The following is a 17399-nucleotide window of genomic DNA, read 5'->3' as shown; positions in this document are numbered from 1 at the left end:
TTGATCAAGCGTCCGGAGGTTCACTCATGGACAAAACCGAGCAAGAGGCTTATGAGATAATCGAGAAGCTAGCCGATTATTCTCATGAGTGGCATCAAGAACGACCAATTACTCGTAATGCTCAAGTCCAAAGCGCCGATGCTTATGATGACCTTAGTTCCCTAAGTGTGAAAATAGACGGTGTTGCTCGAAACATGGACAAAATCACTAAGGAAATTCATAGTATGAAAGTAGGTTGTGAATACTGTGGTGGACTCTATTTAGGAAAAGATTGTGATGCCGGTTTAACTATGGCTCAAAAAGAAGAAGTGGCTTTCATAAGCCAAAGAAATAATAATCAATTTCAAGGAAGAGCCCAGTTTAACCGAAATTTCAACAACCCCTACAACCCTCAAGGTCAAAATTCTAATTACCAACAAGGGTCAAGTAGCGGGTACCAACAACAAACTCCGGGTTTTTATCAAAAACCCCAACAGGAAGAGAAAAAGTCAAATTTGGAGAGTATGTTGGAAAAGTTAATTGCATCACAAACTCAGCTTTTCACAAACATAAACCAAACCAACGAGAAAAACGAACACCAGTTTAGAAATCAACAAGCCTCAATACAGAACTTGGAGAAGCAAATGAGTGGGTTAGCTAGTTTACTTAGTGAGAGAAAACCAGTAAGTTTACCGGGCGATACCAATAAGAACCCCCGAAATGAGCACGCCAATGTTATTACCACACGGAGTGGTTTAGCATACAATGCTCCAAAAATGCCCGAAAATTCTGATTTCAGTGTTCCGTTGAACCGAAATGATGAACCGGTTAAGGAGCCGGAACAAGTGGTTGAAAAGGAAGAACGGAAAAAACCCGTAGTGAAACCATATCAACCACCGCTCCCATACCCAAGAAAGCAACAACAAGAAAGGCTAGAGGTCGAAAGGTCGAAATTCCTAGATATGTTTAAACAAATTAACATAAATATACCTTTCATTGATGTAATCTCAGGTATGCCCAAGTATGCTAAGTTCTTAAAAGACTTACTTACTAATCGGAAGAAAATGGAGGAACTTTCATCAAGTCACCATGAATTCTAATTGTTCAGCAATATTGATGAACAAAATACCAAAGAAGTTAGCAGATCCTGGAAGTTTTATCATACCATGTCTCCTAGGAGATTTGGAATGCATTAAAGCATTAGCGGATTTAGGGGCTAGCATTAATTTGATGCCTTATTCATTATATGTTAAGCTAGACACCGGGGTACTAAAACCAACCCGAATGGCAATTCAACTAGCGGACCGCTCTGTTAAAATTCCCTCGTGGAATTTTAGAGAATATGTTAGTAAAAGTGGGTACCCTAGTATTTCCGGCTTATTTTGTAATTTTGGACATGGAGGAGGACACACGTGTGCCTCTTATATTAGGTCGACCTTTCCTCAATACCGCTAGAGCTATGATAGATATTCATGGGCAGAAATTAACCCTTAGTATTGAGGATTTGAAGGTTACCTTTTCCGTTGACCATGCCCTGCAATACCCCGAATCTACTGATGATCAATGTTATTATTTGCAAACCGTAGACACATATTCGGAGTTGTTGCAGGAATTTCCAGAATTGCAAGGTACGGGAGAATGCATTTTTGCGGAAGGTGATGAAGAGAATTGTAAAAACCCGTCCTTATCCATCCGGACGATATCTTCAACAGGTGGTCCCATTGCGTTGATCGAATCCTAATAATGTCCTTAACATGAGCTTATGCACAGCGGAAGACTTATTCGTACCTGAGAATAACATACTTTAAAACGTCAACATAAAGTTGGTGAGATATATAGGTTTAATACTAGCAGCGTAATAACAATGGACCACAAGATTTAATATATAAACATTTAATAAAAATATTCTAAGTGGTTGAGCACTTGGTAACCATACTTAACATTTAATCACGTCGCATATTCCCTTTATTATGAAATCTTACTACACCGTACCAAGTGTAGTCACGAAACGAAGTACTGTGCAACCGTTGAATACTGGTCGTCCAGTCCGGTTGGGGTTGTCAGGCCCGATATATCTATCAACAGGATTCGCGTTTACAATACCGCTGTAAATAACAGTTACCAAGCTACAGGGAAGTATGCCAGTGGTACAACTCAACGTAGAATATATTTTTCAGTTACTTGTGTCCATATCGTAAAACATAAAATACATGTATTCTCATCCCGAAATATTTAGAGTTTAAAAGTGGGACTATATACTCACCATACTGTATTTTGTAGTAAAAATACATATAACATCATTGAACATGTATAAGGTTGGCCTCGGATTCACGAACCTATATCAGGTATATATATTAACACATATAATAATAATAACTAACAAGTTTATATATTAATAATCTTAGTACAACACATGTTATATGTATCCTATATACTTTAAGTAGTAATTATTTATTTCTATAATACATTTATTAATATAATAAATCCTTATTAAAGTAGTTTAATAATATAATATTTATCATTTATTATTTATTATAACATTTTAAAAATAGAAGTTTATGTCAAGTTTTATATATAATAAGAATATATATATATATATATATATATATATATATATATATATATATATATATATATATATATATATATATATATATATATATTTATATTATTGATATATAGCTTACTTAATATTATTTTAATTATAAAAACTTAGTAATATGTAATATTAATATATTTGTAATGTATTTTTAAGAAAATATTGATTTATAATAATAACAATATTAGTAATAAAATAATGATAAAAATGATGATAATTGTAATAAAAATAATAGTATTTCTAATGATAATTTTAATGAAAATAATTGTTTTAATAATAAATTTTAAATTTAATAATAATTAATAATTTTATTGATATTGATAAATTTTATCACTAATAATAATTTTAATGATAATGAAAATATTACTTTTAAATAAAATGATAATTCTCATAATTTTAATTATAATGATTATAATGATATTAATAACAATTCTGATAATAATAATAATAATAATAATAACAATAATAATAATAATAATAATAATAATAATAATAAATGATAAATAATAACTACCTTAAATGGATTTCCAGTAAAAAGGTAATATATATGGCAGTGACCAGACTCGATCTTGTGACCCCGTGATCAGACAACAGCACCCCAAACCAATCGAACCACTTTGTTTTTCTTATTTAATCCCTATTTATCTAAATATAAACCCCGTACTATATCTGTTTCTTTCCATCTTCCTATCACAAACGAAATTTGCCAGGTTTAATCCATTAATCCATCAGAAAATATGAAATCAGTTTTTAGGATATGAGATTGATATATAACGATTTATAATTGTTGTTTTAAAAGAAAGGGAAACGGGAAAAATTCAAAACCCATCAGGGTCTGGTGCTCGAAAATAATCAATGAACTCCCCATTTGATTTCGAAAATAAATTGGTTTTTAGCTCTTGATTTCTAAATGAATTATGTAGGAAATCATTACTCAAACCTCCTGGGATTGTCAATTATGCCGGAACCAAACTCTAAAACATCAATTTTCGATTAAAGAACATCTGTTTAACCATTTTAACTCAAACTTTGACTCAAAAATCAATAACTAATATAAACAATGGAAACCTGAAAATTGGCAGATAGATTGAGTAGGTTATTCCAAACGTGACTGCGTTTTTACATTGGGGAAATTTATTAAAATTCGATTTTTAGTTGTAAAGGTGAAGAACAGGGTTATATGAATACGGGAATTTTGGGTTACATGACAAATCGATTCTGACAGAATTATATACGCTGTATCTGATTAAGAAGTTGAAGAACACGAAGTTAATTTATCAATATGTTTTGAGAAATCGATGGATTTATATTGAGGGAGATGTCGACAATGAAATCACGGGCTAAACAGAAATCTAAAACAGAATCCTAAGCTAATTATCAGTTTTATATCTTTATTATTTATTTATTATTTAAATAGATATCTGAATTTCTATTTTTATTAATTTAGATCTTTATTTATATAACTATATTTTATATAATTGTATGTATATAAATGTATATATATCTCTTTTATTAAATTTCCATAACTATAGTTATTAATATAATTCTAAAAAAAAAATAATAGATAACAGTTAAAAAAAAAATGTTAATAATAACATAATACTAATGTAAAAAAAATATTAATAAGTTGCTTCATAATATTAATATCAATAATTAAGAGTGTTAATAATTTTAGTAATAATAATAGTATTAATGATACTTCATTATATTAATATTAATGTTACATATTAATAATAATACTAATTATAATAATAATAATAATAATAATAATAATATTACTAATTATAATAATTACCATAAAATGTATAACAATAATATTGTTAATACTATTAACAATACAATATCATTAATAATATATTATTTCTTATTATATTTATATATATATACATACATTTGTATATAATTGTTCGTGAATCGTCAGTCATGGTCAGAGGGTAACTGATTATCCGGACATAGATTTCAAACTTTCTAGACTCAACATTAGGGTTTTTGCTTATCGTGTCGGAAACATATAGAGTTTAAGGTTAAAATTTGGTCGGAAATTTCCGGGTCGTTACAGTACCCACCCGTTAAAGAAATTTCGTCCCCGAAATTTGATAGAGGTTGTCATAAATAACAATAGGAATGTTTTCATGACGAATATGAGGTGATAATGGAGTTTTATCATTATTGAGGGATATTGATAAAACGATTCGATTATGTGAAGCGCATGAGTGAAGCTATCACAAAAGAATGAAATGAGTGAATATGAAATTGTTTTAACCGATGACGAGATTAGGATTGATTTCCAGAATTTAAGGGATTTAAAGAAAATCTTATGTAATAAGATTTGGTTCTTCGATGATTTAGAAAACAGGATCTCCTTTGATTTAATGCGATAATCTGTTTCGATTTTTTTGTCGGATATTTCACTATAAATCCACCTCCTTCCCTTTCTTACTTCCATACCTCACATCTCTTACTCTTCCTCCTCTAATTCATACCTTAAGGTATCCTTTAAAATGCTTCATCCCGTTCTGATTTTTGTTATACTTCTAACTTTCATATCTTTCATTCTTCTCTTTCATCTACCGCTAGAAGAATCTATTCACTTTTATGATTTTCTTGGAATTATAATGTTTCTAATTCTCCCGTGTCTTTACGTCGCCATACGTATTGATACACACGGTTTGTAGTTTCTGGGTGGTTATTGGGTTTGATATCTTTCCTTATATTTCGATGCTCCTGCTTCTGTTTTCCATAATCATTGTCATCCATAGTTAATACTCTCTCCTATTTGCTGTAATCTATACCCCAATTTCTATTTTGGGACTTTGTCCCTTCGTTTCTTCTTCCCGTCCTTGAGTCAAGCGATCAATAGTTCGAAATTCGTAGGTATAAAATTCGGAATGAACATAGCTAATGCTCTAAGAAAGGAATGGTAATGGCACGATTTTGATTTGTCAAATTACCAGAATATCCAGGAAAATAGAACTATCAAGATGATTTGTTCTTAATATGTTTCGGAATTGGATAGAATGTAAAAGTCGTGTAACATGGCACATGATGACGGTACTGTGAATCATCATATTCCATTAGAAACTTAACATGACTTACTGTAATATAATGAAGTTGATCAAGTTTCATTATATTATACTAGTTCATGCATCAGTTCCCAACACTGCTTCAGAACATTCCTATTTTAAACTTGAAGGATTTAGAAACTAACACAGTTTCCTTTATATTGTAACGCAGATATTACAGAGAGATAAATGATTTCAGATAAGGATAGTGGTGAAAATATCTTCAGAAATATTGAGGATATTTATAATGAAAGATATGATAATATCTTGGAATTTCTAATGTCGAAGGATGATGATGAAGATTGACCCGTAAGGGTTTAGATTCAGAAGCAAGGTGTTTGCTACAGAATCGTCATAATTCTTTATGTACAAGTTTAGTCCTTGTAACTTGTTCAGAGTCTCCTTCATGGTTTGTTCAATCCGGTTTTCAGTACCAATTTTCTATCGAGCGTTCCTAACACTTCCTTCTTTTATCATCAACATTTGGTCATTAAGACCTTCTACAACATGCTGCTTCGTCAGTATTTTCAAAGTTATCGGATCTGGGTCATTGGTTATCAAACCAAGATGGTTTAAGGAGAATTGTATTTTTAGATGATTAAACGCTGATGGTAATATGATGGAATATAAAAGGTTTTCCGATAACGATGACGCAAGGACAAGGTGTATATATCGAGGTTATAATAAGACTGGTCTTACTGAGAAGTCGAAGTTAATTTGCTGGAGCTGTGACAAAATTGGCTAATTTGGAAAGGGATTGTGAAGTTATTTTGGGTAATAATAACACTAAAGGAATTAACACTGCTACGTTAACTCAGTTTCCGAGAGTTTTTAGTTGCATAACTATATGCAAAAATCTTTTCTTCCGTAGATGAAGTGCGATTAGTTCAATTTCTCGATTGAGGGATTTTCAAAAATCATGAAAGATTTAAACGCAAATTGTAACTGTCGAGGTATAAATGAGGTTTAAGATGAAATCAAGTGGCAAACTTGAAGAATTGTTTAGTTTCATATATTATAATCAATATTTTAATTCATTTCAATTGTCCAAAGTTAGCAGCTCAATAGTCCAATAGTTCGATAGTTCAATAATATAATTTAATATATAATATTAATACGTATCGTGACCCGTGTACCGGTCTCAGTGTCGATCACAACTCAAAGTATATATATATTTTGGAATCAACTCCGACCCTGTATAGCCAACTCCCACCTTCACATATAGAGTGTCTATGGTTGTTCCGAAATATATATATAGATGGGTCGATATGATAAGTCGAAACCTTGTATACGTGTCCCGTTATTTAAATTCGTAAAATAAATAAATGTATATCATGACCCATTATACAACGTGTTGTCTCAGAATTAATCCGACGTGTTGTTGTACATTTGTCCCGACGGTATGTAAAGTACAGAAATTAAAATTGCAAGAATGTAAATTGCGATAAATTAAATATTAATCAGTTAGCTGGGAACAGTTAGCCGGAACAGTTAGCGTGTAATCCTATCACAATTTTAATTAATTAATTCATCTGTTTCTAACAATTTTTATTTTGCCAATGTTTCTTCATTATGCCACTTGTTGGATTCGGATAGGTAAAAATCCAAATATGAAATTTAAATGGAAATGGTTAATCTGGGGTGAACGGATACGTATATCGGTAATTGTAAGTAGGATAATAAATGATCGTTGAATCAGATTCGAAGAATGTACAGTGTAACTTGTTAATGTGAATTCTAAATATTCCTTGGGTACTACCCACCCGTTAAAATATTTTCATCATTAACAGTTTGTACGAATGAAATTTTTAATTACAATCTTTATGAAAATATATTTGCATATATATTTTCTTCGGAGGTAACTATGAATTTAATGAGTCAATAAAATATTCAACTCGTTTGATTTATCGTTATTACTAGATTACATAATCTCCAAAACATTAGAGATTACATAATCGTCATGTCGAACGAAGAGCGATACGTAAAGAAGAGGTAATCGGTGTAGAATGATATGTAGAACAATGATCATATTCGAAGTTCAGATGATGATGTTGAGGTACGTGGTCCGGATGTGATTGTTGGTGGTGGGAATGATACGGTTGGTGTTGATGCTGATAATGTCGTTGACGTCGGTGATGCTGCTGATGCTGATGTTTGTAACCTTCGCACCGTGTTTTCCAAAGTCGTCACGCGAGCGCGAAGTTCGTTAATTTCTGCTAGTACTCCGAGATGATTGGCGGTTGGAGTGAGCGAATGAACAAGATCCGAAATATGGGATAGGATATAATCGTGACGAGATTCTCGAGAAATGAGAGAGAAAATGGTTTCTCGAGCAGGTTCGCCGGTAAGTGCTTCAGGTTTGTCGCCAATAGAGTAATTCGGTGGATGGAAGGAATCTTCGATGTGAAATGATTTTTCGGATGTCGGATGATTTTCTAGCTATATAGAATATCTATGTATAATACCAAAGATTTCGTAAACTACAGAGAAATTTACGGCATATATCAGGCAAGTCTACAGATGCGCTAGGATATGAATTTTGTCTATACACTATCGATACACTAAATGCAGTAAGACGTGTCTAGACTAAAGAATGATAAGCAGGCAATTCCCTAAGGAAGATAAGCAGATGGTTTCCGACTAGATATGATAAGCAAAACTTTTGACATGTAAACACGGTCGAAGTCCAGACTCACTAATGTATCCTAACAACTACCAGTTAGACACACTAATGCAAGGCCTGGTTCGCTAGGACCACCGCTCTGATACCACCTGTAAAAACCCGTCCTTATCCATCCGGACGATATCTTCAACAGGTGGTCCCATTGCGTTGATCGAATCCTAATAATGTCCTTAACATGAGCTTATGCACAGCGGAAGACTTAATTCGTACCTGAGAATAACATACTTTAAAACGTCAACATAAAGTTGGTGAGATATATAGGTTTAATACTAGCAGCGTAATAACAATGGACCACAAGATTTAATATATAAACATTTAATAAAAATATTCTAAGTGGTTGAGCACTTGGTAACCATACTTAACATTTAATCACGTCGCATATTCCCTTTATTATGAAATCTTACTACACCGTACCAAGTGTAGTCACGAAACGAAGTACTGTGCAACCGTTGAATACTGGTCGTCCAGTCCGGTTGGGGTTGTCAGGCCCGATAGATCTATCAACAGGATTCGCGTTTACAATACCGCTGTAAATAACAGTTACCAAGCTACAGGGAAGTATGCCAGTGGTACAACTCAACGTAGAATATATTTTTCAGTTACTTGTGTCCATATCGTAAAACATAAAATACATGTATTCTCATCCCGAAATATTTAGAGTTTAAAAGTGGGACTATATACTCACCATACTGTATTTTGTAGTAAAAATACATATAACATCATTGAACATGTATAAGGTTGGCCTCGGATTCACGAACCTATATCAGGTATATATATTAACACATATAATAATAATAACTAACAAGTTTATATATTAATAATCTTAGTACAACACATGTTATATGTATCCTATATACTTTAAGTAGTAATTATTTATTTCTATAATACATTTATTAATATAATAAATCCTTATTAAAGTAGTTTAATAATATAATATTTATCATTTATTATTTATTATAACATTTTAAAAATAGAAGTTTATGTCAAGTTTTATATATAATAAGAATATATATATATATATATATATATATATATATATATATATATATATATATATATATATATATATATATATATATATATTTATATTATTGATATATAGCTTACTTAATATTATTTTAATTATAAAAACTTAGTAATATGTAATATTAATATATTTGTAATGTATTTTTAAGAAAATATTGATTTATAATAATAACAATATTAGTAATAAAATAATGATAAAAATGATGATAATTGTAATAAAAATAATAGTATTTCTAATGATAATTTTAATGAAAATAATTGTTTTAATAATAAATTTTAAATTTAATAATAATTAATAATTTTATTGATATTGATAAATTTTATCACTAATAATAATTTTAATGATAATGAAAATATTACTTTTAAATAAAATGATAATTCTCATAATTTTAATTATAATGATTATAATGATATTAATAACAATTCTGATAATAATAATAATAATAATAATAACAATAATAATAATAATAATAATAATAATAATAATAAATGATAAATAATAACTACCTTAAATGGATTTCCAGTAAAAAGGTAATATATATGGCAGTGACCAGACTCGATCTTGTGACCCCGTGATCAGACAACAGCACCCCAAACCAATCGAACCACTTTGTTTTTCTTATTTAATCCCTATTTATCTAAATATAAACCCCGTACTATATCTGTTTCTTTCCATCTTCCTATCACAAACGAAATTTGCCAGGTTTAATCCATTAATCCATCAGAAAATATGAAATCAGTTTTTAGGATATGAGATTGATATATAACGATTTATAATTGTTGTTTTAAAAGAAAGGGAAACGGGAAAAATTCAAAACCCATCAGGGTCTGGTGCTCGAAAATAATCAATGAACTCCCCATTTGATTTCGAAAATAAATTGGTTTTTAGCTCTTGATTTCTAAATGAATTATGTAGGAAATCATTACTCAAACCTCCTGGGATTGTCAATTATGCCGGAACCAAACTCTAAAACATCAATTTTCGATTAAAGAACATCTGTTTAACCATTTTAACTCAAACTTTGACTCAAAAATCAATAACTAATATAAACAATGGAAACCTGAAAATTGGCAGATAGATTGAGTAGGTTATTCCAAACGTGACTGCGTTTTTACATTGGGGAAATTTATTAAAATTCGATTTTTAGTTGTAAAGGTGAAGAACAGGGTTATATGAATACGGGAATTTTGGGTTACATGACAAATCGATTCTGACAGAATTATATACGCTGTATCTGATTAAGAAGTTGAAGAACACGAAGTTAATTTATCAATATGTTTTGAGAAATTGATGGATTTATATTGAGGGAGATGTCGACAATGAAATCACGGGCTAAACAGAAATCTAAAACAGAATCCTAAGCTAATTATCAGTTTTATATCTTTATTATTTATTTATTATTTAAATAGATATCTGAATTTCTATTTTTATTAATTTAGATCTTTATTTATATAACTATATTTTATATAATTGTATGTATATAAATGTATATATATCTCTTTTATTAAATTTCCATAACTATAGTTATTAATATAATTCTAAAAAAAAATAATAGATAACAGTTAAAAAAAAAAATGTTAATAATAACATAATACTAATGTAAAAAAAATATTAATAAGTTGCTTCATAATATTAATATCAATAATTAAGAGTGTTAATAATTTTAGTAATAATAATAGTATTAATGATACTTCATTATATTAATATTAATGTTACATATTAATAATAATACTAATTATAATAATAATAATAATAATAATAATAATATTACTAATTATAATAATTACCATAAAATGTATAACAATAATATTGTTAATACTATTAACAATACAATATCATTAATAATATATTATTTCTTATTATATTTATATATATATACATACATTTGTATATAATTGTTCGTGAATCGTCAGTCATGGTCAGAGGGTAACTGATTATCCGGACATAGATTTCAAACTTTCTAGACTCAACATTAGGGTTTTTGCTTATCGTGTCGGAAACATATAGAGTTTAAGGTTAAAATTTGGTCGGAAATTTCCGGGTCGTTACAAGAATATGGTGGAAGAAGTGGAGATGTTGACCATGTAGTGATGATGTCAAAGCTAAGGGGTATAAAATACTATTAAATTTTAGCAGAAAAATACTATTAAATACGATACAATTTTACACAAGATATTTATTTATTTATAGAATGGATATACTTAAACCTTGCTACAACACTTATAGGAAGTGTACCTAATCGTACAGTAGTGTAGTTTTTAGTAAGTCCGGTTCGTTCCACAGGGAAATCTTTAAACAAAGCTTAACGCTATATTACTTTTATAAAAATACAAATATATATATAAGTAATATTATTATTATAAAGGGGGGTTTTTACCGTTTAATGACCGGTTTGTCGATTTTAAAACTTTAGTCGCAGTTAAAACCAAATAAATACAAGACTTAAATTAAAGCATAAAGTAAATAACGATAATGAAATTGTGAATAATAAAAGTGCGATAAAATAAACTTGCGATAATTAAAAAGTACGATAATTAAAAGTGCAATTAAATACAATAACAATAAATAAAAATGCGATAATTAGAAGTGCAATTAAATATAAAATAAAGGAAATTAAATATGAAATAAAAGAATTATGCTTATTTAAACTTCTGTAATCATGATGTTTGACGTGTTGATTTTAGTTTTATGCCCATGGGTTAATTATCCTTTGTCCTGGATTATTTAATATGTCCATACGGATTTGTCCATAATAGTCCATCAGTCATAAATATAAAGAGCGAAAGCCTTCGTCAAATTATTCTTATTCCCGAAGTCAAATATTCCAACTAATTGAGGATTCGAATTGTAACAAGGTTTTAATACTTTGTTTAATGAATACACCAGGTTATCGACTGCGTGTAAACCAAGGTTTTACTACTTTGTTAACAATTACACCAATTACCCTTGAATGTAATTCACCCCTGTTTCAACAAGTTTATTAACTATTAATCCAGTTCCGTATCCGGTAAAATGAATAATTATTGGTATTTATAGATATCCCGCCCACCGTACCCAGTCAAGCGTATGTGGTTATATATAAATACGTCAAATTATAAGTTTGTATATTAAATTAACAAGGTATTGTTTAGTTAATATATAACCCATTAATAGCCCATAGTCTAATTTCCACAAGTGTCGTTCTTTTGTCCAAACCCCAATTATGGTACAAAGCCCAATTACCCAATTTTAGTAATTAGCCCAACATCATGATTACTTCGGATTAAATAAGAATAATAATAACTTAGCTACGAGACATTAATATAAAAAGGTTGAACATAACTTACAATGATTAAAAATAGCGTAGCGTTACACGGACAGAATTTCGACTTACACCCTTACAACATTCGCTAACATACCCTTATTATTAGGATTAAAATTAAAATTAAAATTAAAATTAAAATATAAATATAAATATATACGATATAGATAGAGAGATGGATGGATTTTTGGTTATTTTTGCGATCAGAATTCGTTTGCCTTTATAAGGATTTTCGACTTTTGGGGCTTCGCGACTCGCGGCATTTTTGCCTTCAAACTCCGCGAGTCGCGGAGTTTGAAATTACAGCTCAGAGGAGTTTGGCTCTTTGTTTACCGACGGTTTTAAATAAATATAATATATTAAATAATTATAAGAATTATTTAAATATTATATTATATTTATGTGCATAGTTAACTTGTAATTTTTAGTCCGTTGCGTCGAGCGTTGAGAGTTGACTCTGGTCCCGTTTCCGGATTTTCGAACGTCCTTGCGTACAATTTAATATCTTGTACTTTGCGTTTTGAATCTTGTACTCTTGTAATTTCGAGACGTTTCTTGTCAACAATTGGAACCTTTTTTATTGTCTTTTGTACTTTTGAGCTTTTTGGTCGTTTGCGTCTTCAATTCGTCGAATCTGTCTTTTGTCTTCACCTTTTATTATTTAAACGAATCTCACTTGTAAATAGAACAATTACAACTAAAAGCTTGTCTTTCTTGAGGAATAATGCTATGAAATATATGTTCGTTTTTAGCATTATCAAATATTCCCACACTTGAGCGTTGCTTGTCCTCAAGCAATATCGTCTTGAAATACTAGAATCACTTCTTTATTCTTCACACTTTGTACATCAGTGATTTCTATACGGTGGTATAAACAATGGTAGTAACGATATGGTTTACAGTCTCACATGACTATAAAAATTTAGATCCATTAAGGAAATTGGATCTTTATGAAAACATTTGATCTTTTGAAAATTAAATCTAGTTTTTACCCTACATAAGTTTTCCGGAATAACCCTTTACCGGTGTTTGCAAAATATTTTTGTGGGTTTGGTGGGTTTCAGATTTGAAAATTTTAGCTCAAAACTTGCGGTTTTGTGTCACCCACTTGCTAACCTTGTATTTTGAAAGCAACAAGTCCAGTTTACTTGTCCCGTATATTACCTTTCGGTAAACTACCGTCCGGTTGTAAAGGAAAGCGTTGAACAAGCAACTGTTAAGGCAATGTCCCCTGACATGCTTTTAATTATGGTCTATAACGTGTCGGACGCAATTACTATCCTTGGTAGGAGCAATAGTAAAGCTCACCCTTATAATTTTTCGGTATGGCACAAGGTCCTGTCTTTGACCACTATGCAACCACCGTTCTTACGGTTGACACCCGATTTGGTTCAGGTGACCTAATGAATTCCAGGTGAATTCCTAGGATTTTACGTTCAATGGTAATGAACGTATTGAAAATAGGGTTTTCAGAAAACAAATCAATTTGTAATTTTTGATCAAAATATTTTCTCGTTCAAGCTCGAGTTTAGATATCATTGAATTCCATGAGTTTGTAATTCTCAATCTTTAAGGTCAATCTCAAGGATTGAGTAATATCAGTCTTAAAAGCTGATTTTTAATCTTTAAGGAGATTATCCTTTCTGGGGATCTGATTCATTAGTCTTATCCAGCTAATTTGCATGGTGCCCCCCATTGTACGAGATAAATCCTTCTCATGGTTAGGATAAATCTGACCACTTGGCGACCCTGTTTAATGTTGAGGTCCGTGGATTTCCTGCTGATTTTAGTGATGACTTTTCTGGATTTTTCGTCAACCTACAGCTGGTCTGGACGACAACTTCATGACCTAAATCAAGAAGCGCGTGTCTTTTTCGGAAGATTTTACTTCCTTTTAATGATGGAATTGATTCATCGTGTAGATCCATCTTTTCTTTTCTTTCATCGAGTAAAACAGTTTAGTTTAGTCCAAAGCAAAAGTATTTTCAGTTATTTGTTACAGAAATATGTGATATATGTTTTGAATAACTTGGAGAATTTTCCCACACTTGGCTTTTATTTTCCTTTTTATCGTCCTCTATTCCATTTTAAATGAATTTTAACATTTTGGTTTGTTTCTCAATTTATGTCCTTTCCGAGGTTACAATAATTTCGGTGTTAAAACCTAGTTTTATCGTTCATAAATATGTATAAACATGATTTTGAGTTCATTTAATTGAAAATTTTGAAAATTTTTACTAGAATTGGGTAGTCAGTATATAAGACTAGGGCTGTTCTTTTTTATCAGAGAGCACTAGATTCTAATACAACTACTGTTTTACTAGTATTTTTAATGGTAACCAAGTGTATAAAGTAAAAAATTTTAAAATCCGAAAGAATTTAACCCCTTCCCACACTTAAGATCTTGCAATGCCCTCATTTGCAAGAAATCAGTAACAATTTAAATTATTAAGGGTGATTTGTGTGAAAATGATTAAATTTTTACCAAAGTTTCCAAATATATTGGCGTTTGTTTGCTGAATGATAAATGGTGCACATCATTTGTTCATTCCGTCTTGTTGTTATTTCACATATATTTTGCATCTTGTCGTCAAAATTAGTTGCTTTTGCTGAACTTAATGCCAGTCTTTGAAAATGCGTTGTTTTACCCTGTTGTGTACATAAGATAAACTGCAAACATATATACATATTTTTGAAGTTTAGTATATTACCCCACATTCAAAAATTATTAAAATCTAAGAATAAAAGTTAGACAATTATAAAAACTATTACAATATTAACAAAAGTATTAAACGTATCAATCATTACAAATTACAAAATAATAAAAAAATAAAATAAGTAGACTAGGGATGATATTGATACCAATAGGGGTTCCAAGCATAACCATAGGTGCTATAGAATGCTTCGGCAGGGTTATACGTAGGATACGGTGGCTGCATCTCTATAGACCAGTGAGGGAAGATGGGTTTCGGTGTAGGAATATAGTTTCTACCTATATGTTGGCAATGAGCTATGATTTGGTTCTGATGAACTTGCCAATCTTCAAATGCTCTCTGTCTAGCATTTTGGTACTCCTGAGAAGCTATAAACCTTTGCATTTCTTGCATCTCATTCCCCCCTCCTACATTACCTTGCTGTTGGTTTCTCTCAACCTGTAGATGTCTACCATGGTATAGTACTGCGGCGTTATTTCGCCTCTTCAAAACTTTCGCACCATGGTATACATTTAAACCTATAGTATCGCGGGGTTCTGGTTCTTCCACTAATAATCCCCCCGACTTATATCCACACAGAGATATTCACCAATCAAAGTAATAAAAATACCACCTCCTATTATGCTATGCGGTCGCATCCCCCTAACCATAGCTGATAAATAATAACCCACACAATACGGTATACTTACAGCGCTTTGTGGGTCTCGAATACATATATGGTAAAACAAATCCTGTTCATTTACCTTTTCCTTGTTCTTACCCCTTTGTGTAATCGAATTAGCTAAAAACCTATGAATCACTCTTAATTCGGCTCTATCTATATCCAAATAAGAGTAATTTCCCTCTTTGAAACGGTGATGGCTTGTCATTTGACTCCACACACCGTGTGTATCAAAATTTTCATCTATCTTTCTACCGTTTAGTATCAACCCTCTACAATCGGCAGATGCTAACTCCTCGGGCGTATATATACGTAAATCCTGAGCCATGTCTAGTAAAGACATGTGGCGCATCGAACCGCCTAACAAAAATCTAATAAAAGAACGATCGGTTATACTAGCTACCCGATCATTCAACTCTATACTACACAACAATTCTTCACACCATACTTTATATACAGGTCTACGCATGGTGAATAAACGTACCCAGTCATTAAAAGTAGAATTACCATACCTTTGTACAAGTAATTCTCTAATTGGCCCGGCCAATTCTACAGCTTCTAAGGGTCCCCATTCTATGACCCTCGGTACCTCAACAACCTTAGAATGAAGAGTATGCAAACCCCTTTGGTATTTTGGATAATCTATCCAAAGTCTGTCAAATCTTAGGTTCGGGTGCAACTCTTCCAAGTGCATATCAGAAAAGGTCATGACTGGATGAGGTATATCTTGCTTGTAGTAGTTATCCACCTCCTGTTGTTCCGCATTCTCAGCAGGAGCATTGCGGGCTTGGGATGAAGATTCACCCCTTTCAGTCTGCAAAACAAATCAAACACAATTTTTGTGCATCCAAATATGCATTAGTGTCAGCAAAATCATCAATCAAAATAATTACAATGACATGATCAATTTATATCAAACTTAAGCTCATTTTCACATTTTTATCAAATCTACACTTTTTCTAATAAGCATATACGAAAATGTTCGCCAAGTTCATAAGCATTCAACTCAAATAACATGTCAAAATAATCATTACTAGCAATTAAACAAGTCTCAAATGGCATTATCTTTCAAAAATCAAGTTCATGAATTTTTAGACTTGAAAAAGTCCACTTTAATTCTCAAAATCATGTTTAGGCTCAAAGTTTGGATCATTTAACTACCTAAACATGTTACACTACTTAATTTAGCTACAATTCATGACAAAAATCGGCCATAACCTGTTTATATCAAAAAGCCCCAAATTTGCTCAAGAACACAAACCCTAGATTAATCAAAATTTGAAGTTTAAGGCTTCTAATCATGTTAAACAGCATCCATCTAGGTTATACAAGCATAATACATAAACAATTTAAGCCTAATTACACTAAAAAGC

The sequence above is a fragment of the Rutidosis leptorrhynchoides genome, chromosome 11 (genome assembly GCF_046630445.1).
Source record: "Rutidosis leptorrhynchoides isolate AG116_Rl617_1_P2 chromosome 11, CSIRO_AGI_Rlap_v1, whole genome shotgun sequence".
Classification (NCBI taxonomy): Eukaryota; Viridiplantae; Streptophyta; class Magnoliopsida; order Asterales; family Asteraceae; genus Rutidosis; species Rutidosis leptorrhynchoides.
Note: the sequence above shows the minus strand (reverse complement) of the source record.